Source organism: Ovis aries, chromosome 14 (genome assembly GCF_016772045.2).
Source record: "Ovis aries strain OAR_USU_Benz2616 breed Rambouillet chromosome 14, ARS-UI_Ramb_v3.0, whole genome shotgun sequence".
Classification (NCBI taxonomy): Eukaryota; Metazoa; Chordata; class Mammalia; order Artiodactyla; family Bovidae; genus Ovis; species Ovis aries.
Genome location: NC_056067.1, coordinates 22,707,921 through 22,732,025, shown reverse-complemented (window position 1 = coordinate 22,732,025; position 24,105 = coordinate 22,707,921). Strand labels below are relative to the sequence as shown.

General features: G+C 40.2%; 1 long non-coding RNA gene across 14 annotated transcripts in view; it reads left to right on the top strand.

Moving 5' to 3' along the window:
• Positions 1–1,235: 1,235 nt before the first annotated feature.
• Positions 1,236–24,105, top strand: part of LOC106991591 (uncharacterized) — a 60,963-nt gene continuing 38,093 nt past the window's right edge. For 7 of the 14 annotated variants that reach the window (XR_009596177.1, XR_009596169.1, XR_009596172.1 and 4 more), the window contains exons 1-5: positions 1,236–1,324; positions 4,901–5,018; positions 6,406–6,471; positions 13,305–13,361; positions 15,542–15,887. This is a non-coding gene — a long non-coding RNA (uncharacterized LOC106991591). Of the gene's footprint in view, positions 1,457–3,615; positions 3,665–4,900; positions 5,019–6,405; positions 6,472–13,304; positions 13,362–15,541; positions 15,888–24,105 lie in introns of all 14 variants that reach the window. The other 7 variants (XR_009596167.1, XR_009596168.1, XR_009596178.1 and 4 more) reach the window with 5 other exon arrangements.

Sequence of the window (24,105 nt, the reverse complement as noted above, 5' to 3'; positions counted from 1 at the left end):
AACTCCCCGCCAGACGGCGAGGGAGGAGACACTGGGGACCCAGTACTACGGGGGGGAGCCTTTCTCTAGAGAGGTTGTGGGCAAGAGCTGCCAGACGGAGGAGAAGCAGCTACACTGGAGTAAGTCTCTGGACTCCATTACGCCCTCTCCCACAATGGCTCGCTGCCCCTTTCTTGGGGCTTTGCATCACCGGCAGCTCGCCCCTCCAGGCCGGTGGTGACGGTGGTGGAGAGTGCGGGTCCTCTTCCAGTTCGCACGCTCACTCGCTCGCACCCGCCCACGCTTCACCGCTAACAGTCCGCGGGGGAGTAACCAACCCAACCACTGTTTGTTCAGCGAGGCGCTGGCAAGGCAAACACAACTGAGTCACAGGCCGAGCCCTTGCCCACGAAGGCCACACAGAATACAAAATAGACCTTTTGCCTGTCTCTACACCCAGCGCCACCGCAAGCCACAGAAGCACTCGAACTCTGGGACAGACAGGGGCGCTGGTGAACCAGGACAGGGGCTGGCACAGTTTTGGGCACTCCAGTAGATCAGGGACTTTGTGGCTTTTATAATGCAGTCACACGGAAGCCGAAGTATACCTAGACACAAAGTTTCCCTCAATGACTCTGACAGTTGAGATACTTTTATTTCCTAAGTTCCAACCGGGTCTGGCACACAAGCCTAGACTCCAGACCCGCACTCTGCAGCGCGACTTCACGCACGCGCGCAGACTCCTCCCCATCAGTTCTCCCAGGCCCCGCCCCTCAGGCGGATATTCTCCTACAACTTCTGAAATCGCCCGGCCCCATCCCGCCCTGCCTTCGCCTCTAATTGGACGCTGGCCTCTATAGGCTCCGCCCCTCGGCGACGTGAGCCCGCTTCCCTCCGAGTCTAGGCGCCGAGGGGGCGGGGCGGGGCGGGGCGTCGGCGCCCTATTGTCATGGAGACGGGAAGCCGGCGGCGGCGGTGGCGGGCATAGCCCAGCTGAGGTGGCAGCGAACCGGCCGCGACTGAGGCGAGGCCGAGCAGCCCCGCGCGCGCGGAGGCGATCGCTGGCGGCCTCTCAGCAGCCAAGGGGGCAGTGTCCTCCGGGGCTCGGGCTAGGCCGGGGTGATCGCGGGGAGTGCCCAGGAGCGTCCCCGCCTGCTTGCGTCGCTCCCGCTCTTGCGGCCCTTCAGCTCCCCAACGCCCGCCCCCGGCTCCGCCCGCTGCCGCCGCCGCCGCCGCAGCCCCTCGCGCTAACGGTCGGTAGCGGCCCGCGCGCGCCGCCCGCCGGGGGCTCGCGCCAGCCACGAGGGAGCGTCCGCGGCTCAAGCTCCCGCGCTGCGGAGGAGAGGTGAGCCCCGCGTCCATCCTGCCACCGCGTACCCTCTGCGTCTCGGCCGGGCTTCCTGCCTCTCGAGCCGCGTCCACGTCCGCCCGTGGACGGGATGGACGTGGTGGTGCCCTGCGCCCCTCCGGGCTCTCGGTAGGCATGGGCCGCGTGAACGTTGGGCGGGATTCTCGTGGTGTGACGGTCCCCCCAGCGGGCGGGCGTGGGCGTGGTCCCCTCCATCCACGCGCGGCGACTTCACCCCCTCGGCTCTGGTCCAGGATTCTGATCTCGGAAATGGAGCCCTGGAGGTTTGTGCCACCGAGAATCTGAATCTGTCAACACAGACATCCTCATTACATCATCCTGCCACTCTGGGCAGCCCCCACTCCCCCCACCCCACCCCCCGCCAAAGCACACACACACACCATACTTCCCGCCCCCGCACCCCCCGGTTTTCTAATACTGTCTTCTTTTTGGTGTCAAGGACTTGGAGAGAATCCTGAAAGATATTGAAGCATTTAGAATTTATGGTTCTGTTGCTGTGGTTGTCACCTCCGCTCTGCGTCAAATTTGAGACTCATTTCTTAAGGATGTCTCTATTTTCTGCTTTATTTGCACATTGATGGCTCTGCTGCTCCGCCGGCCGCCGCCGCCCGTGTCTGCGATAGACTCGTGTTAATATGCTAGAGGGAAGAGCTGATCATTAGCAGGCAGGCGGGATTCAGATAGCATCTGGCGGGTTTTCTCCGTTTTCATGTGAAAGCCTTCCGTTTTTGCTGGTAAACCCGAGGTTTTAACTTTTAGCCTTGGATGCATTCCTTTCTCTCCCCTCCCTCCTTTTCCCACTTTATTCATCAGCTTTCCAGTTTGGGAGCCTGCTTACTTTTAGCAGTAGTTTAACTCATCTCCTGTCACTGAAGCTTTCTCCCCCCGGCAGGCAGGAACTAACTCCCTCTGGTTCCAGGTTACCAAGACGATTCTTTTTCTTTTCCGCTTACTGGTGCATTTGTATCTTTCTGAACATTTGCACTTAGGTTAGGGCTAGGCATGCCTTGATCTTAATGAAAGACTTTAAAACATTCTAATTTTAAAACTTCCTAAGGGTTTATTGGTTTGTCATGTCTGCACGGATCCTGTTACGCATTACTCTTAAAATTTAGAGCTTTAAAATAACAGACACAATCGTATTGCTAAAACATGGTGTGGAGCTTGCTCCTAGAGTTTGGGCTGCACAGTTGTCATTGTTTAAATCGAGTGCAAAAGAGGTTATTCTTGTTTATTTAGTGTAATAACTGTTTACAGTAAAAACTTTAAAGACTTATAAAAGTAGATCTGTATTTTAAAAGATCTCATCATTCTTGTGGGAGAGACACAACACAGGCTAGGAAAGGCAACAGATTGTTTCTGTCATATCGCTTTGCTGTTTTGGAGTGTACTTAAAGGATTATGATTGATAAGGCTGTCTTGCCAGAGAATGTTGACACAGGTGTGCATCGTTATCTTAATTAAGATCCTGAGAAAATGTTGTCTATAAAATGGTGACATAAGAAGGGCAGCATATTTTTGTACAGTTTTGCTTCTGGAGAATTTAATTGCACTAGAAATCTGTCTTTGAGTTCCAGATTTTGTGAGCACCTTGGCAGCAGAAGTTTGAGAGAAATGATAGTTCAGTGTTAAGTGTTCTGGCATGTATTGATACTACTTGTGGCTTTTTTGGCAATGCTTCTGTCGGCTTTCTTTGTGCTCCATCTTTGTGGAATAATGGTTTCTGATTTAGAAAGGAAAGCATGAATAGCCTAGTATGTTATTAAGCAAACGTTTATTAGTATTCAGAAAAAAATATGTAGAGGAAGACATGCTTAATGTGCAGAAACAGGAATGTAATGAAAAAGTAAATATATAAGAAATTTATGTCCCTTCTTTGTTTTTTTTTTTTTTAAGTCTCTTAGGATGTTTTCATGATCTAAAACATTTTCTTTTTTCTTCTCAAGTACTTAGCTACATTGTTTATGGAATGCCTTGTTTTACTTCCAGACACAGAAGAAAACTGTTTTATTTCTTCCAAAATGTGTTTCTGTAAATTCGAATTGATGAGCAAGTGAAGATAGTGCATTTAGACTCTTATTAGTTTAAGGCTCTGAATCATAACCTGGATGACCACTAAAATAATATTACTGTCCTTTACTTCAAATCTCTGAATGCCAAAACAATAGCAAGACGGATGCTGTTGATTATATTACCCCTTGGCTTACCCAGCACCTAATACCCTTCAACATAAGTATTGCATTAAGATTTCCCCCCTCTTTTTGTAGCTCATGATTTCCTGGAAGCCGGCTGTCCATCAATGTGTATGTAAGATGTGTGAGTGTTTTTCTTTAATATTAAAACTCATTGTAGAAAAAGGAAATGAAAGTGGAGGAGGCCATAGGCGTTATGATCGGAGAGGCCAGGTATAGAGTCACAGCTTATTTGTGACTCCAGGGATAATTAGCTGCCTGTCATTATATGGGAAACTAAAATCAAAGAATGATTTATTTAGACTTGTTTGCTGAAACAAAAACAAGAGCATTACTTTTGAGATAATTGCTTTAGTTATCTCCCAGATCCCCCATCAAAATTTTTTTTTCTGGCAGCCAGTATCAGCATCCCAGTGTTATTATCCATCTATTATTTTCAAGTATGATACGTTAAAAGAAATTAAATCAGAATATGAGCTAATTACCTGTCATCTGCTTTAGTAAATAATACCAAGTAATTATTAATGTATTAATATATAGTTATATATTTTTACAGTATAGAAATCTTGGGGAAATTGTCAGTGTTTTTCAGTTGATAATATGCAAGTAAATTAGATCATGTGATCCTGAGTGAATTAAACATGTTTTTTAAAATAGATTATGAAAACAGTATTATATTTTGGAATAACGTTTTAACTCTGAGATAGCAGAGCTTGTTTTGTGTGGTAGTACCTCAATGTCTTTACATATTTCCCTTCAGTGTCTACATTGTGTGGACTCCTGTAGTTTTAACATCTTTTGGGTATAAATGGTAGCTGTTTTTATAGAGAATAATTGTCCTTAATAGAATAGCAGCTGGTACAACTCTGAAAAGATGTAAAACCTCGGAATTATTATTATTTTTGTTCAATAATGACTCTGGTTTGCTTTCATAGCACTACTCTGGAGTGTGGTATTCATGACTTAACTTCTTCATAAATTTGTAGTATTTTTATAGCTGGAGTATACCTAAGTACCAATTTAACGTGGTAAATTAACTTAGATGCTTCAAAATTGAAAACCAGTATATACAAATGTAGTTAAAGTTTAAATCTTTATTAGTGAGGATGCACTTAACATTCGTTCAGGAGAAGAGAATATAATTTTGTCCTACAGTTATCTTTTATGTAATCCATTTTTCCAACCTTTTCTCAGGTTAATGATATTCCATACCTTGATACAGTCTTTACTTGTTTATTTTCGGTAATATAAAGTGATACCTTGGGGAAAATTAGATTAGCTATTCATATCTAATATCTCAGAAGTATTTAACCAGACTTCTATATTTCCTTAAACAGAATCATTTTTATTTTCTGTGCAGGTTATGAGTATGATGCTTCCATATACGTTTGGATGTTTTCAGCTAAGTTCACTTCTGAACTATGGGGTTCCTCCAAGTGTTGACTGAAATCTGTCCTTGAGCATCCCCACGCTCATCTGTAAGTGAGTGTCTGCACAGTTGTGCTTGTATATTTGGGAGTAAACCCAAAATAGCACCAGTGTTTGTTTTACCAAAGTATTTATATTGGTAATAGGGACAGTCTCAGTACAGAATGCAAAGAACGTCACTTGAGGCCTTTATTACAATTTTACCAATGTATTAATAAGTAGGAACATTTTGCTTCATGGAAATAAACTGAATGATTTATTTTTTAATGGTATCTTTGGATAGTGAAATTTATGACCTCAGTGCTTTTCATAAAAATCAAGACTAAGGTTATGATATGTTATAAAGAGAGAATTATTTGAAAGAAATATTTATATCAAATTACAGCTTTTTATTATTTTCGTTATCCCAATTCTTTTTTAGAATAAATATAATGGGAGTATCAGCTCTAGTCATAGGTACTAAACTCTCAGTGACAAAGAACATACAGGTGTGCTCAAAACTTGTCCCTTCTCATCAGAATAGGGGCTGCTGAACACAAGCAGATGAGAAAAGCTATAAGAAAAAAAAAGTGTGCAGAATATTTGTGTTGTCTAGTGGGGAGAGCAAAGTACAGGATTCAGTGATAGAGAATATTTTCTGAAGTAAAAAAGATGGTTGGAGGACCAAAAAAGAAAGAAAGCTAATTCTACAGAAGGCAACTCGAGTACAGTCTGCTATAGAATCAGTGCTTCTTTGTGAATACTTTCAAAGGCATTAAAGTGATTCTCAATATTAAATGAAGTCATATCTAATTGTTTTCAAATAGCACCTTTGTGTTCTTCTATAACTGATTGAGCCTTATAGGTCTTCATGTATGACCAAGAGCTGAAGTATTATAGTGACTTAGGAAACACACAGATACAAAGAAAATGTTATACCGTGAACAATCTGATTCCTCTTTGTTTGTCTTTAAGCTTAGTTTTTTTTTTTTTTAACCACTTATAAACTTGTTGAATTTAAAAGACGGAGGATTAGATTTTTTTTTTTCTTCCTAAGAATGAATATAGGAAAACCTAAACATACAGGCAAATTGGTTGGATTTTATATCTGTTATTCGACAAAATTTATTAAGATTTATAGTTATTATTTATATATTAATGGTATTCAAATATATTAAAACTAATTCTCATTTTATATAAAATAGGTGTGTGGAAGGGAGTTCCCTACTCTTGAAAAGATGAAGAAAGCATGTCCTTTCCAACAATAATAGATTATAGTTGATTAACAGAGAAGGTTATACTAAATATTCTCTGGTGGAAATGGTTAGGGTATGCTTTTTGAGAAATATATCCTTCAGGAATAAAATCAATTCAAGTATAGGTAATTAAATTGTAATTCAATGAAGGAAGGAAGTGGTAGGAAAGATGAAGCTAACTCTTGCTGTTTTTCTCTTTAAGAATCTACAGTCCATAATGGAGCCACTGTACTGGCTTTTGGAAGGAGGAGATTCTGAAGATAGGGAGGTAATATTATCTCTTTTAAGAGAATACTTTTCTCTGTAATCCTGCGCCTTTATTACATATAAGAACTTTATCTAGGAGGCAGCAATTTCTTTAAATTTGGGGTATGGAAACAATCTGATTTTTCTCTGCTGAGTTTTTGAGCTGCTGTGTTGGGAGGGCTGAGAAATCTCAGCTAGGCCTACTCAGCACCCTTAAAATAGCTTCTTTCTGAGAATTAGATCTGCGATGGTGGCCTACCCCATCCCAGTAGGTGTCATTTTAGTGTGTGGTTGATGTGCACACACTGAGCAGTTGCTTAGCTGTCCTCATTTACCTCTCTGGCTTTGTTACCTTCTCTAGGGGAACACGCTGTCTGCAGGGCAGTTTACTGTCAGCCACCACCCAGCCCAGAGTGGGAGACTCGCTGGTTGACAACTGGTTCCAGAGCTCTGCCAAGGAGCTCTCCAGGCCCAGCCGGGGCTGCTGTAGCGCACGGGAGGCCGGGAGCTGCGCCACTCGGGTTCCTTCCCTAGTTGTCAGCTTTAGGTCCCTTTCCATTTTTTGTGTAATCCTGGGCTGTGGGTAATACTTTCCCTTTCCTCTCACTAGGTTGGCTTGCTGCTCTCTTTGCAGCTGTTGCAGGGATTCACATGGAATGGAGGACTCTGTTTTATTCTGGATGAGATCTTTGAGCATTTCTGTGCATGCTTTTTCAGTTTCAGAAACCTAATGTTGGTGTCCAAGAGTGAATCTAAGATTCTTGAACAAGAATAAAAAATGAGAAAATTTGTATCAGAAGGAAAAGCTTCCATCTTTTCAGGCTATGCTGCTGCCTTCACTATGCAAGTTAAATTAAAAACAGAGTCAAATCCTTTTATAAAATATCAGTCTGTCATTCAGTCATTCTGTTTTGAAGAATGTTTATAAAGGCTTAAATTGTGTTATGGTGTTTATGTAATTTTTTTTCCTTTTTAAGAAAAATGATATACTTTTCTAGTCATCAAAAATATCTACTCCCCAAACTATAGCTATAGAAGGCTGTTAATGGAATAATGAAGGACTTTATGATGTCTAATTATATAATTGGGAAATGGGTAAGCAACAGTAGTAGTAGCTAAAACCAGTTTCTTTTATTAAAGAGCTAGTATAGAGTTAAAAACAAAAAACTTCAAGAAGACGACTCTGTAATCTTTAAATCAAATGACACTTTTGGTTAATACAATAGGAAGAAGCAGCATACCAATCTCAGATTCTTTTATTCTGTCCTAGGTAGAGGTTGGAAGCAGCTGAAGAGCTGTTAACATGTGGCCTGGAAAAAAATTATCCAAAAGTGGTTACTTGGAAGGCAGTTTACATTTGCAGAACAATTCAATATTATGACCTTGACCAACTTTTACACTTCGTATTACTTGGGTTATCACTCCAGCTTTTAAAATATCAATCTATGGTATAGCTTGTGTATGGAATACAAGGGTATTTTTGAATTGACTAAGTCTTGCTCGTCATTCTAAATTGTGCTTCAGTATTACAAAGTTGAAATGTAATATTTATTAATAGAAGGAAAATATAAAATTTAATATCTAGGCAACTGAGACCATTAAACCTACTTTAAATGTATAATCTTGACATCTATGACACTCTTTTTTTGTCTTTGAGATATAGATAGAATTATGGATTATTCTAAAATCCAGATGTTTTATTTATTAATTCCAAATTTTGTTCTCTCTAATGGACTTTTAAAATAAAAGAAATACATGCTTTAGTCATGGACTAATTTATTAAACATTAGTACACAGAAAATCAGCCTTGATTAATTTAAAACTGTGAAAGGGGGCAGGTAAAACTGTTTTCAGCTGAAATTTCCTAATGCAGCAACCATTTAAATTAAATGTTTGTTAACATAATAGTGATGGCATTTTCTCCTCCTCCTCCTTGTGGTTTTGTCCAACTAGATGTTACAGTGGCAGTTGCACTGACTGTTAAGTGTTTAAATGATGACACCATTATGTGAAGTGATTTTGAAATGAGAGATTCCAGCCAAGAATTACATCTGCTCCCATCTCCTTCAAATCATAGTCTCTGGCAGTACAGATTATGATTGATTTGTTTGTGACAGATTGCAGGAAACAGTCATTGATTTTTCAATATTTTACCTTAAAATTATTTACAGTTGTAACCATGGGGAGGTATTTCCATGGGCTGTCAGCCCCTGAAAGACTAGGATAATATTCCCTGCTCTCTGACAAGACAAATTACCTGTAATGAGTGCAGTAGCTGAAGGGTATACTTTTATTTTAAAATATGTCAATAACCCCAGTGACTAAACGAATATTGATTTAGCATAATGAAGCCTGAGTAATGTGAAAATGAGCTTTTTCAAGGAGCATAGTAAAGACTTTCTTTTTAGCTGGTTGTAGTAAGCTTTTCATTCTTTTCAGCTAGCAAGTGGAGATAAGGAGTTTTATATGCAAACCATCAGAATGATAGTGTTATTTGTGATAACCAGGGTCCAAATATTCTGCCCTTGCTTTTATCGATTCTTTTTCAAATCTTATTTGGAGTCTTACTTTTAGTCATAGAATAGATACTGATTTACTTGCTGTTACCTTTAACCAACTTAATATATTTACCATTTCAGCATCTTTTGCATTAGAACCTGTGGTATTGAATATTAACATATAAGTTTATATCCAGTCATTTGTAGATGACATAATAATTATGTTAAGACATTTCAAATGGGTCTATTGTAGTATTTAATGTGCTGTATTTTATGGTGGAATAATTCCCAGTCCCTGGACATCAGATTGCTTTCACTGGGAATGAAGATTAATTTACTTAAGTCCTGATATTTTAGGCAGCAGTGCATGTTTCCATTTTTGTTAGACTTTCCCCTCCTTTCCAAATGTAATTCTCAACTTTTTAATGGATCAAGACCCTAAAATATAAGGTCCTTCAAACAATGATAGTAAAGTAGTATATAGCTTTGTTTTATAGTTCATCGAGGAGCCTGAAGACCTTATGCCTAAACTGGTATTCCATGGAAACCTAACATATTTTATGATAACTAATAGTAATGAAATTTTATTGAAAGCAGTAGGTAAAGTCCCTTTAGAAATTAAAAATGAGTTTTGATTTAGAAAATTCAGGTGACTCTTTGTGACTGTTAGTTCTTTTGCAGCACTGCTTTGGAAATGTTTCAATAAAATGAAAAATACAAACAGATCTTTTAATGGAAAATAGGATAGACTCTAGAATAAAAATTACCATTTTGGTTTTTTTCCCCAGGAATTTGCCTGAGGGTGTGAGACAGATGATTTCTGTTACTCATCCTAGTTGTGTCCTGCAGTAAACTGGATACTTTATAAAATACTTGTCCCTTGGTTTCGAATGCTGTAAGATTTTAGTTCTCCATTATCCTCTCCTCCAGATTCTTTCCCTTTTTCTATAAAGCACCTTTGAAAATAGAAATATAAAGCCTGCACCATCATCATATGTGAAACTGATAGCCCAAATTCTTCAACCATTAATTTGGTTTATAGTTTTCTAAGTTGATCTCATATCTTAGATCTTAGATATGAGAACTTACTTATGGATAAGGCTTATCTACAGACTATACCCTCCAGAAAAAAATAAATATAGATCGTTCTCAGTAATTAAAAAAAATAAAGCATATTTTCTTGAGACAAATCTGTGTTAAGGAAAACATCTATATTGTTGTTTAGTTTATTTTGGAATAAAATAATAAATGTATATGGTAAGCACCCCCTGACCCCATCATGTAGTTTAAACCTGGCTATTCATTTTATAATACATGTGCAGAACTATTTATGTGAGTAAAATTTAATAAGTACATAGATAAAGCTTTTTCTGGGGAAATTATTCTCTTTTGGATACTCTGCCCTTTTCCATTTCTTCTCTCCCCTTGAAAAAAAAAATATCCTGCCCTGTTCTCCTTTAGGGAAAAATTATTTAGGTAAAGTGTTTTTAAATCATGCAAGTCATTGCCTGGGGTTGGTTAAAACATTTATTTTTTTCAAAAAGGAGAAAATACCCCCATTTGAAAAACCTTTCTTGCATTTGTATCTATTAAGATAAACAGTTTACTTTGATACGGTACATACCAATCTACTTAGTTAATTTTTTTCCAGAATTCATTTTACTCTGTTTGGTCTGACCTTCTATGATAACTTAATATAGGAACAAATTAGCATATAATTCTATTTTCCATGTGACCTCAACCAGTTGCAGAATTGTACCGCCACTTTTGGGGGGGGCAATTTGATATTTTATGTAGACTCTAGCATTAAGCGTTTGCAAATGTTCACTGTATCCTGGCTCATGTGTTATCAAAAATGTTTAAAAGTAAGCAGTTAGAGGAAATCCTCACCCCTATTACTAAGGTATTACAATGCCTCCAAAAGGTAGCATTTTTAATTAGTGTACATGATTGATTAGTGATTTGTCTTTCTCCCAAGCATAAAGCAGCTGGGCAAAATTAAGTAAGGTTGGTGAAGTATAAGAAGATATTAGGGGCTGATGGTGACAGTGATCATGACAACTAAATAGACTTTTTTGTGTTTTCTTTTAGATTCAGCAATCAGTCTTTGAAATTTCCTGTGGTCTGTTCAATCTAGATGCAAAGGACATGGAAAAATCAAGTGCTCAAGTGGTTTAAATATGTTTTTGATATTCTTATTTATAGATTACAGGATTTTTCCAATTAAAATCCACAGTTGTCATGCAGAAGGAGGTTATGCCCTTCTTGATCACCAGTTTTATTTGAAATGCTTAGCATTATAGTGTTACTGAATGCTGTTTTAATCAAAGTATAGAAAAAATAAAATCAATTTTATATGTTGACTTTTTTTCTAAAATGACTTTATTGAACTGAATGAATGTTTAAACCTGAAAAAGAGGGTTCCCCCCGAGAAAAATCATTTTCTCCATTATAGCAATTCTTCTGGCAATCTGATATCATTAGAATAGGTTTAAAATCACTTTCTAATGTGACCCTATTATATTTATGGAAGAAGAAAGACTTAAAAGGTATCCATATATATAATTTTAATTCTCTATATTAGTCCCTCTGGAATGAAACATTTTCTTTTAAAAACATCTATTAGCTCAACTCAGGTATGAGGGAAAAACCATCTCAACTGGCAGAGCATTTGTTACGTGTTTGAGTATTTGGTTTCTATAAAGGTTGACATCCAGTCTTCCACAGAGTTCTTATATTTGGGCAGACTGAATAATGAGGGGTTGCCTTGTCATCGGGAAATTCCTTGTTGTGGCCTTTGTGGTGGCTGAAGGAAAACGGAAGGATTCCTCTGTGGCAGGCAGGCCTCTGGCTTCGGTGGTGTGAACACTGTCAAGGGGTATGTCTGACCAGAGGTAGCCTTTAGTGAGGGGACTGGAGAGATGCACAGATGTGCTGACACCCGAAAAAGTAGTGGTGAGTGACTGTTTTGTACGTGACACAGTTTGTACTTCATCCACTTCTACAGTTTTCACAAAATGCTGTGATAAATTCTTAAGCGCAGATCTCTGTACAGCAAAGTAAATTTTTTAGGTTAGAATATTTTTTATTTTTAATAAAACTTTATATTTTGAGATAATTACAGATTTCACATGCAGCTTTACTAAATAAGGGAGCAGTCCTCTGTACCTTTCGTTAGTAAGTTTCCCCTCAGTAGGGAAAGTATCACAGCCTGGACACTGGCGTCATTACAGCCCAGATGCAGAGCTTCCATCCCCAGAAGGACTCCTCACTCTGTCCTTTCATAATCATACATGCTTCTCTCCGGCTCCTCCTCCTTTAGCATCACTAAGCTGTTCTCCTTTCCTATAATTTTTTTTTTCTTTTCAAGGATGGTCTATAAATGGAATCACATAGTATATAACCTCTTGGGATTGACTTTTCTCTCTCAGCACAATTTTCTGGAGATTCAACTTGGATGTATCAATATTCTGTTCTTTTTATGGTTGGGTAATATCCCATGGTATGGTTGCCCCACAGTTTGTTTAACCATTGTACCAGTTGAGACTTCAGTTTTGTTTCTGGTTTTTCACCATTATGAATAAAACTGCTGTAAACATGCATGTACAGATTTTTATGTGAACACAAGTTTTCATTTTCCTGGGATAAATGCCCAGGAGTGTGATTGTGGGTCATATGATAATTACATAGAATCTTTTTAAGACTAGAATTGATTTTGTGTGTATGGAAGGGGAGACAAAGAGAACATCTACATTTTTGTGGTATTTTTGCTTTAACTGGATTTGTCTGTGATTTCAAAACATACAGACTATTTTAAATAACTTGTAGCTAGATATAAAAAAAAACATTTTTCCACAAACTAGATTTTGTTCTTATTTCTAGAGAAATACTTTTGAGAAAAAACTGACTTTTTTGGGGGGGGGTGTAAGCAATTTCTGTGTAAAGGAATAAAGGTAGACGTACACTATAGAAAAGTGCCACAAAGCTGGCAGGTTCCTTGGGGAAATTTTCCGAGTGTTAATAGAGACTTGACATTCAAGGGTATATTGTAATAGTTTTTCAGTTTGTAGACTTTAACTTTTGTCACTACCATGTTGCCTGCAGATTTTATTTGTAGAATAAATTCATTATCTTTATAATTTGTGTTCAGCTGTGTTGCATTTCATGTCCATCTAATTCAACTATATGCATGTAGGAAGAAAAAGAAGGAAATGAGAAACAAAGTATCTTTTCTAGTGCAGGCATGCTCAGTTGTGTCTGACTCTTGCAACCCTGTGGACTATAGCCTGCCAGGCTCATTGGTCTATGGGATTTTCTAGGCAAGAATACTGGAGTGAGCTGCCATTTGCTTTTCCAGGGGATCTTCCTGACCCAGGAATCAAACCTGTGTCTTCTGAGTCTCCTGCATTGGCAGGTGGGTATTTTACTACTAGAGCCACCTAGGAAAGCCATCTTTTCTAGTACCCGGCCCCTAAAATGCAGCTACTTTATGCGATGCTTAGTGGAAGAATGGCTGTTTCCAACTCTGGTAGAAATTATGCTGGTATACTTACTGAGACGTGATGAGGCACATACAAAACCATCTATGCTATATTTTGGGAGAAGCCCACTGAAAGAATTGTCAAGGATAATTTTATTTTTATTTTCTACCATATATATTGACTTTAGCACTCTTAATGAAGATGTTGCTCCATTTCTTTTTAGAAAACTTTGGATGTCATTAAGGGGTTACAATAATCCTTCTAACAAAAGTCAATACTATAAATCTTTAATTTTTTCAAGTGAGGCCTTAGGGACCTCACCTTAGGCCGAGCAGACCCCAGTCGTGCAGTACTTCTAAATATAACTTCATCTTTAACCCATTATGGCCGTGACCACAGTGATATAAATGACGTAAGACAATAAAATAGCCCTTGCCCTTGAAAATGACCTGGACAAAAGATATTGTGGACACATGGAATCTATAAATATCAGTGGTCACTCAGCATGAAGCAGCGAGGGAAGCACCTCTGTCTAGCACTTCTAGGCACTGGGACCCTAATGATAAGGAAGAGCTACACAGACCCTGACCCCTTTGAGTAGTTCTCTTGATTCTTAGATTAGGGGATGGGGACAGGGGAGAAGTAGATAGAAACTGAGATAGAGACCAACATGATTATGTATTACTAGAAATCCAGAACCTTCAGAATTTAGGAGAGAGGCTAGGAAAGCTGAAGCTGCTGGAACAGGCCTCACAGAAAATGGTGGGCTTCAGCTGGGATGGAGCATATCCGTGATATGGAGAAAAAAAGACATTAGGAAGAGAAATAAAGAAGCTGCAGTTCATTTTGTTGAAAGTGGGGTGCAGTCTGGTCTGGCTAGAATTTCCCGTGGTATTAAAATGGTTTGTGACTGGCCCAAAGTATACTTAATAGCTTCCTATGTTTTAGTAACTCACCAGAAATGTGGCAGGCTTTCTTTAAGAGTAATATTTGAATTATGCGTATTTGAGAGAAAAAAACAAATGGATACTCTTCCTCCTAAAACCAGGGCTTGGAAGTTTGTTTTTGTTATGAAGCTCAGTTTGTGAAAACCAAAATATTTTCTTCCCTTTATGTTTGATAAGGGATAGAATATTTTGTACCTTTCTAATGTCTTAAATGTATAACCTATAAGACTATAATACTTTGAAATGTTTTATTTCTTTTAAGCTTAAAATAAAAGAACTTTAAATTCTTTTGGAAGAGCTCCAAAATTAAAACTGCAAGATCACATGTAGATAAAAGTTACATAAAGAACATGTTTGTAAGACGGTACATAGAGCTGATGGCTCTACTAAGAAACTCTTTTGGGCACCCTAAGAAAATACAAGTATTTCTGTGCATTTTTTTCAAGCAGTCAAGGTAGGAAGAGAGCTGAGAGTCTTTTCTAAATATACATCCAATTTTAGAAGGCTAAATCAGGACTCTCTAATATGACTGGGCCCTTTATGTCAGGAACTTGGAAAAAGGAAGCCACCTAAGGGACTATTAGAGTTCTATAAGTTTATGTAAATCACAGATTTGATCAAAGTGGTTATAAAAGACATCCAAATTAAGACACTCAGGGCTTTACATGTAATAATACAGATTCCAGTACCCTTAACTATATACCATTGCCAGTGGGGAGGCCAAGATGAATTGGATCTTGTGAAAGTGCAACAAGAGGTGGGCGACTTAAAATTTCCGAATATATGTAATGACCCAGTATTGTGGAATCATCTTGTAATAGTGTTTATCTAGCAGTTTAAGGAAAAAAAAAAAAAGGAAGAAAAACCGGTGCTATTTTAGATAGTTTAAAAAATTTTTTTACAAATACTGCAAATCATAGGTTGGTTACCACTAGACTTCCTGACTCTGCTGTGATTGCTATATTCTCTGTATATTCTTTTAAAATACCGAGCACTTTATAATTTTGTCTATAATTGTTTATGTATATTTTATCCACAGAGTGTTTCTAGAACAACTTACATTGCTAAATTACCTTAGCCTACCTGCCATCTTTAAGCTTTATGTATGACTATACTGAAGTGTCGATTGCAAGACACATTAGCAGACTATTTAATTTTTTTTCCAGAAGTCTTTTTATTCAGAACACCTTTCAAACTCAATGCATAAAAATAGCAGGCAGCTCCCACTTGCAGGCTTTTGAAGCTAGAGAAGACGTGTTTTTCACATGAAGAAGCTGAGTCCTGGGAAGATGAAATGCCTCAGTGGTAATAAGGATCTTTTGACTCCAAAGCAGATGCTGCCAACTTGAAGATGCTTGTCCCCAATTCTGGAAATTCAGGCTTCAGATGCTTGTATCACAACCCTCTTCTTCATAATATTTTGTTCTACAGACGTCAGAAATAAATGTCTAACTCATCATCTGCACGTGCCATCCAAAGGTTTTGGCACCCAGTATGGGTACAAGTAACAGGGTAAGGCATGTTAATCTCAGAACTGGATTTTAACCAAAAGAATGTTCCATGTATTCATTACTATTTATGCATACCTGCTGGGTTTTAACATTGTGATAAATTCAGGGAATCAAATCTGAATACATGTTCCCTGAATTCAACAAAGTGGGCATTGGACTCAGGCCTGGAGTTGAGACGGTGAACAGCATGCAGTGTTTGTCTTTGTGGAGCTTGGAGCTTAGCACCTGCCATGGCTATAGAGGGCTATAAACAGACCATTTCAGCTCAGCATGGTGAGAGGGAAAGGCCAGGTGCTGTGGGACCACAGGGGCAGAGGCCCCAGGCAAGCCTGACAGAGGGAGGGTAAAGTCAAGGAAGGCTTCCTGTAGGAAAGGGGCATTGAGGTTGAGTCCTGAAGGAAGGGAAAGCCTGGTGCCTTTGGGAGTCAGTGAGGAGCTCGAAGGAAGCAGAAGATATGTGTGCAGAGATGGGAAAGAAATGAGAGTAAGGAGGGGCCAGGCTGGAAGAGCAGTTTATATGCCAGACAGAGCAGCTTGGACTTCATCTTCCTTTCACCAGATCAGCTCTGCATTGTGGAGGTAAAACTTTCAGTAGTGACACAAGAGTCTCTGGATGATAAGAGACTCAGTGGTTTTGCAAGTAGTTGTCCAGGGATGAGATCAGTTGCAGGAGCTGAGAAAATGGCCAGGGGAAGGAGGGATGTCAGTGGATTGATGTGAGACGTTAAGATGCTAGAAATAAAAGGACATGTGACTGAAGGGTTACAAATGCAGACAAAGGAAAAGCATGTCAGTGAGGGTGTCCTGAAGGCTGCAGCAGTTCGGTCGTGGTGGTGGTGTTTCGAGACGGGGGACCTAGGAGAAGAAGGTCTAATGGAGAAAAGACAGTGTGGGCACATCAGCTGGTTTTGAGGCACGAGCAGAATATCCAGGGGGTGGAACTCACAATCTTGAAGCAGCCGGAGAACACAATCTATTCTTTCATATCAGTCTATTTTCTTTTCTCTGAAAATGCGATTTCCTGATTTCTGAAAGGCAGATTTTTTTCTTTCGTTCTTTTTTAAAGTGTTCTCTTTCATTATTAAATGTTTTTTCCTCATATGATACAGCTGTAATGATCCCATGGAAAGCAAGTCTGAGATGAACTGTTCAATATTACTGGGCAACATTTGTTTTTTAAAAAAGATGTGGTTCGGAAGGATATAAAGGAAGGAAAGGGAAAGACTGTTCTGGCGATAGCTGTCCCCTAAACAGCTTGAAGGATTCAGTTCAGTTCAGTTCAGTTGCGTCCAACTCTTTGCGACCCCATGAATTGCAGCACGCCAGTCCTCCCTGTCCATCACCAACTCCTGGAATTCACTCAAACTCACGTCCATCGAGTCGGTGATGCCATCCAGCCATCTCATCCTCTGTCGTCCCCTTCTCCTCCTGCCCACAATCCCTCCCAGCATCAGAGTCTTTTCCAATGAGTCAACTCTTCGCATGAGGTGGCCAAAGTACTGGAGTTTCAGCTTTAGCATCATTCCCTCCAAAGAAATCCCAGGGCTGATCTCCTTTAGAATGGACTGGTTGGATCTCCTTACAGTCCAAGGGACTCTCAAGAGTCTTCTCCAACACCAGTTCAAAAGCATCAATTCTTTGGCGCTCAGCTTTCTTCACAGTCCAACTCTCACATCCATACATGACTACTGGAAAAACCATAGCCTTGACTAGACGGACCTTTGTTGGCAAAGTAATGTCTCTGCTTTTGAATATGCTATCTAGGTTGGTCATAACTTTCCTTCCAAGGAGTAAGCGTCTTTTAATTTTATGGCTGCAGTCACCACCTGCAGTGAGCACTAAATTTCAATTGTGCAGAAGGATTTAAAGATAGAGAGGGAGGGGCAAAACACTTCCAGGAAAAAAGGACTGGAGAATAGTTTTGTTTTTAGAAGCTTGGTGAGTTTGGATTACAATATATGCTTAAGTGATTAGTAAGTAACATTATCTGGATCATATTACTTTCAGCATTCACCCACAAGTCCTTACTGAGCATGTACTGGGTATTGGGTACTGGGTACAGGGTACAGGACAGTGCTGGCCATTGAGTAGGGACCACACTGGGCATGTCCTTTCCCTCACAGAGTTAATAGTCTAGCTGGAGGACTATAAATTCCAAAGGTAGCTCTCTATGATCTTTCTGTCTGTATCTGTTTACTATCATTGACATATATTGGGAGGACAACTTATGACTCTCGGATCCCATAGAAATGAACATGTATACCTCCAGAGGGCACTGCCACATTCACAGCAGGAAGAAAAAGGATTCAGGCTGCCTTGACTTTCTTCTACCTGTTGAGCTGGGGCTGGTGGGATTGTTATTCGAAGCAGGGGACTGGAACATAGGTGGATAGTAGCTCCTAGATACTCCTGAGTGGCTGAGAAAGAGTTGTGGCCTGTTTGCTCACAAGGGTCAACACTCCCCTCCAGAGTAGTGCATTTGTTACAGTTGATGAACCTGTATTGACACCATCACCCACTGTCCATAGTTTACGTTAAGGTTCACTGTTGGTGTTTTACATTCTGTGGATCTGGACAAATGTGTAATGATGTGGATCCACCACTGAAGTATCATACAGAATAGTTTCACTGCCCTAAGCAGCCTCTGTGCTTTGCCTGTTAGTCATCTCCTCTCCACCAACCCCTGACAGCCACTGATCTTTTCACTGTCTCCATAGTTGTGCCTTTTCCATAATGTCATAGTGTTAGAATCACCAAGTATTTAGGCTTTTCAGATTGGCTTTTTTCAGTTAATAACATGCACTTAACGTTTCTCTTTGTCTTATCATGGCTTTACAACTTATTTCTATTTAGTGCTGAATAGTATTTCATTTTCTGTATGTACCAGAATGTATCCATTTACCTAATGAAGCACATCTTGGTTGCTTCCAAGTTTTGGCAGTTATGAATAAAGGAGCTGTAAACATCTATGTGTAGGTTTTTATATGGATGTAAATGTTTAACTCCTCTGGGTAAATACCATGGAGTGCTATTGTTGGGCCATATGTAAGAGTATTTAGACATATAAGAAGCTGCCAAACTGTCTTGTAAAAGTGGCTGTATTGTTTTGCATTCCCACCAGCAGTGAATGAGATTAGGCCTCTGACTTGATGAGCCTGTGCCTCTTGCCTGAACTTCACAATCCTTCTTGGTCGTCTTCTTCTTTAGCTAGGACAGGGTGGCTAGAGTGGGCTGGAGTTACATATCTCCCTTCTTCCCTGTGGAAGGCTTGAGCCTGCTGGAAATGGGTATTTCTTTTCCCTCAGGTCAGTTAGGCTCTGGTAAAACCCTAGCAGGTTAGGCTCTATTAAAATAGTTTTCCCTGAGGACAGATCTTGTTAAGACGAAAGTTTTGGAACATTTTAAAATAATTCCTTTTCCCCTCCCCCTTATAGAAACTCAACTTTTTTTTTTTTTTCTTTCTGGATATTCACTGTGAGAATCTGGTTGAGCTTCTGGAGGTAAAACTCATAAAAGTTTGGGGGAACTCCCTTTGACTGGGTCCCCCTGGGTCTCCCTGTTGCTTCTCAGAGTTGTCTACACTGAGCCTCTGGCATCTGGTCAATTACAATTCAGGTTCTCCTTCCCCACTGTTGCTCTCATGGAGGTTTCTGCTTGTGGGTTTTTGCTCTGTTATGGTTTTCTGTATTCACCTGTCTCTCTCTCCAATTTTGGGGGCAAACGTTTGCCCTGTAACCTCACTTCTCCTATGGCTCTTGCAGGATTGTTGATTTTTCAGTTTGTTCAGTATTTTACTTGTTTTATATTGGAGTTGTTGACATCTAAGCTCTTTACATGTTGGACCAGAAACTGGAAGTCCACAAATACTTACCAGCCTGTGATGAGATAAACACCAAAAAGAAAAGAAAGCGTTTAGAAACCTGAATAGTTATTTGAAATTGCTGTGATATCCAAATACACAATTTTATATTTTATAAAAATATTGGTCTGCCGAAGATTAGAAAATAGGATTGAAACAAAATGACAATAAGCAGTTGGCCCTTTACTCCAGATAAGTGGAGAAGCATAGGAGTGGGAGGCAGTCAAGAAAACAGTGATTGGGATGGGAATTATACCACTTTTGCAGTTATCTAGAAGGTGCTCTGAGATCCCTGGGGAAGAACATCAAACTGGACTACAAAAAAAAGGGTGATTAGGGCTTTTCAGAGTGGACGTGATGGGGAGGAAACAGCAGCCTATGGGATGGCAAAGATAGCTTCCACCCCCCACCTACCTTACCCGAGCTGTCGGAGTGATCTTCCTAACATAGAGATCAGACCATGTCACCCCCTTGCTTAAATCCTTTGGAGACACCAACTTCTCAGCCCCACTCAGAAGGCTGCTTACCACCTGACTAGAGGACCCATCTGGCATCATTTCTACCACTCCAGCCCATGCACCCTTCTCTCCAGAGGCTGGTTTTCCTAGACTACATCACAACGTACAGTCAATTTTAAGTGTGGAGCTAGAAGGGAAACTTTCAGATTCAGCCACACTTCTGATAACCTCATGTCCTTGTGTCTTCATTGGGTATCTCACAACTGGAAAGTGGGATGTGTTTCAGGCCATTAGGTAGGAGCAATTACTATATGACCCTGAAACCAGCATCTGGATGCCTCAGGGCTGGGGGAGACCAGAGAAGAGGCACTCAAGGTCAGGGGTGGGGAACTCACTTTCCAGGATGGAGGCAGCTCCCCTGGGGTTCCCATCCTCCTCACAGAGAGAGCCTCTCTAAAGCAGGACTTGGCAAACTTTTTCTCGAAGGAGCCAGATAATGGATATTTTTGGCTTTGTGGGCTAGACAATGTCTGTTGCAACTATTTTGTCACTGCAACGCAAAAGCAGCCATAGACAAGTGGGTGTGGCTGAGTTCCAATGACACTTCTACAAAAGTGTTCCAATAACATTTATGAAAACAGGCTGCAGGCTGGATTTAGCCCATGGGCTACAGTTTGCCAAACGCTGCTCAAAGGAAGGAAAATGTCCCCTTTCTTCTGCCCTGTCTCTAAATAGTCTTTTGAGGCCTCACCAAGTTTACCTTTATAGTTTCTAAATTCCTGAATTTTTTCCCTTCAGAATAGCATAAACAATGAGTAATCCGCCCCCACTTGCCAATCAACTGCAGCGGCCTGAAATGTCCTTTATTGGTGAAGTGAAAGATGCAATGGCATACACTGAACATGTGTAATAGTTAGTAAAATTAATCCTTAACCCAGGTGTCTTAATGAGATAGACACATGAGATGCTTACTGTGAATGATGTGAGAGCTAAAACGTTACCATAAAGTGATTCGGTAATATCTTTGGTGCTCTGCCTGTGTTTTGCTGGGCTATGTGGAATTTGGACCTGGAAAGTAGGGTTGAGCTTTTCATAAACTGGGTAAGGCTAGAGGGGGGATACCCATGTCCGTGACCTAGCATACTGTCTAGAATTCTCAGTCTATGGGAAAAACTGCACAGCTTACTGATATCCTGTCTTTGGAATAATAAAATAGATAGGTATAGCAATGCATCAGTTAAGCCAGTAGACATTAAAGGCAAGTACACCTGCCTCAAATGGCTCAAACGGCCATAAACTCTATAAAATACTCAAACCAAATAGCCATGTACATTAAAACCTAAAACAGTGGGGTTATTAAAACCCTGACATCATTAGCCTCAGGGAAGCGAGTAGAGGAGGCTTGCTGATGCTATGATGGTCTTTGTTGCTACACTCTGTTCTCAAGAGGCTCCATAGAGTTCATCTTGCTACCCTATCTCCCCAAAGCCACAGATCAGGGCATCTTTTGTCTCCTGACTGAACAGATGACCTAGTAGCAAGGCTTGTGCCAGGGAAGCCATGAAGGGGAACTCTGGCCTTGTCTTCATCATCTCCTGTTTGTTTGGAGAAGGGCGTGCTGCAGGCATGGGGTTGCAAAGAGTCAGACACAACTTAGCGAATGAACAACAACAATAGATTAGCCGCAGTCTCCTACTCTGAAAAATAACCAGAATGGGACATTCTTCCCCCAGTAGGTTTTGCCTCCGGATGCCTTCAGAATCAACATGTGCTTTACAGCCTGCAGTGGAGTGGTCTCCTTTTCAGTCTCCAGCTCTTTCCCTTTGCATATGTCTTAGAGGTCTAAACACCTCCAAGAAAAGTTGATGATACTCCCAATATCTCGCTGCTTTTATTTATGTGACAGCCAGATCACTTGTAAATTATATTTCAGATAAACAATGATCTGTTGAGCACCTAATAGGTCATTATGATGTGAAATAAATGAGTGGTGTAGAATATTACTAGACCCTTACCCAGATGCATAGCCTAGATTCATTTTCCTACAGCCTCTTCTCATGAACACAGTGTGTGATTATTGAGATTTCATCCAAAGGGTACAAATGAGCAATTTCTTCTCTCTTTTCTCCCCATTTATCTTAGGACATTTTTGTTTTTCATTTTGAACAGCCATGGTGAATATATTTATAGTCAGCGTTGAAGAAGGCTCATTTTAGTTTATTCTAATGTTATGTACTTTAGTGCTTGAATTATTTACTGTGGGTTTGGTTATTGACCTATTTTATTTGTCATTTTATGACATACATATTTTCAGTGGAGACACTTAGGCTAAGCTATATTTATTTATACCGCAGTACATTAACCATAAAACTATCTAACTACAGTAAAAACCACGATAATCTGGAACCCTCGGGGAGTGGGCTATTCAAGATAGCCAAGTCTGAAGAATGAACATTAACTATTTGTGATGGAAACCTTTTAAAAATGGATCATACCTTTCCCTCTTATGTTGAAAACGAGATATCAAGTCCGCGAACTTGGATAATTACTCCTGGTTTTCAGTTGGAATTGCACTGCATCACTCAGCTTTCATTAAAGGACTTGGTTGTTCTGTTCTGTTTTTAGTTTTTGTTGCTGTTTGTTTTTAATTCTCACGGGCATTTCTGAAACCAGTCTTCTTTCTTCAACGGCTGTCAGCTGTGTTTCTCACTGCCGCCACCCGCGCCCGCCACCCCACACCCACACCCCCCGCTAGCCTGCCCTCTGCCTTTCAGTTTACTGCTTTTATACTTCTGTGGACTTGAAAACTAGGTGATGAAACTCATGAGAATATGGGGGGATTGCCTGAGAAAGGACTTCCCAGAACCCATTAACAGGCCAGATACTGCAGTTGGGTATTGACTTGCCACCAACCCTTATCTCCCTGAAAACTCTTAGTTATTAATGTGTTGGTTGTCTTTGTTCTAGTCAGTGAGAGCTGCTGTAATCCTCCCCTCAACACGCTTCTCTACTTAGCAAAGCTCTGCAACCAGAAGCTGATTCCAGCCAGGCTAGAGGAGCTCTGGGCCTTGTGTCTGGGAAACAAAGCAGTTAGTTGAATATTCCTTAGAAACGCAAATCAGATTTAAAACAGGCCTCATCTTATATTCATAGTTTATTCAATGATGCCTACATCATGATACTATCCTGCAAATTTTGCTTTTCTTCTTTATCCTATTGCTTCTTTTTCCTTTTTTTTTTTTTAAAAAAAATAAAATGCCGAACATATGCTCTTTTAGCTTGTAACTTTTTGGGACTAAAGCTAATACATCTAAAAAATGCTTTTCTAAAAAGACATATTGTCAAAACTGCAGAGCTGGGGCTTCCCTGGGGGTTGGTCTAGTGGTTAAGAACCTGCCTTGCGATGCAAGGGACACTGGTTGGGTCCCTGGTCTGGGAAGATCCCACCTGCCATGGAGCAGCTAAGCATGGGCACCGCAACTACCGAGCCCACGTGCTGCAACCACTGAAGGCCGCACAGCTAGAGTCTGTGCTTCCCCAGCGAGAGAAGCAATCACAACGAGAAGCCCGCACATATGCAGTGAGGAGCAGCACCCACTCTCCCCAACTAGAGAAATCCCACGTGCAGCAACGAAGACCTGCCACAGCCCAAAGAGATAAATATGTCTTAAAAGAAACTGCAGAGCCCTTAATGATTCTAATTTTTAATGCACACTATTATGGAGCTATTGCATATATTTTTACAATAGTTTCTTTGCACAGAAACAAATGAAAAATGCTTCATTAAAGATGCTGTCAGGTGAATATTAGACAAGAAACTTGGTTGTCCGGCATTTCTGTGGTGCTTAGCAGCATCTCCAGGGTTTCACTGTGCTTCCTCGTTGGACCCTGAGAACAGCCCA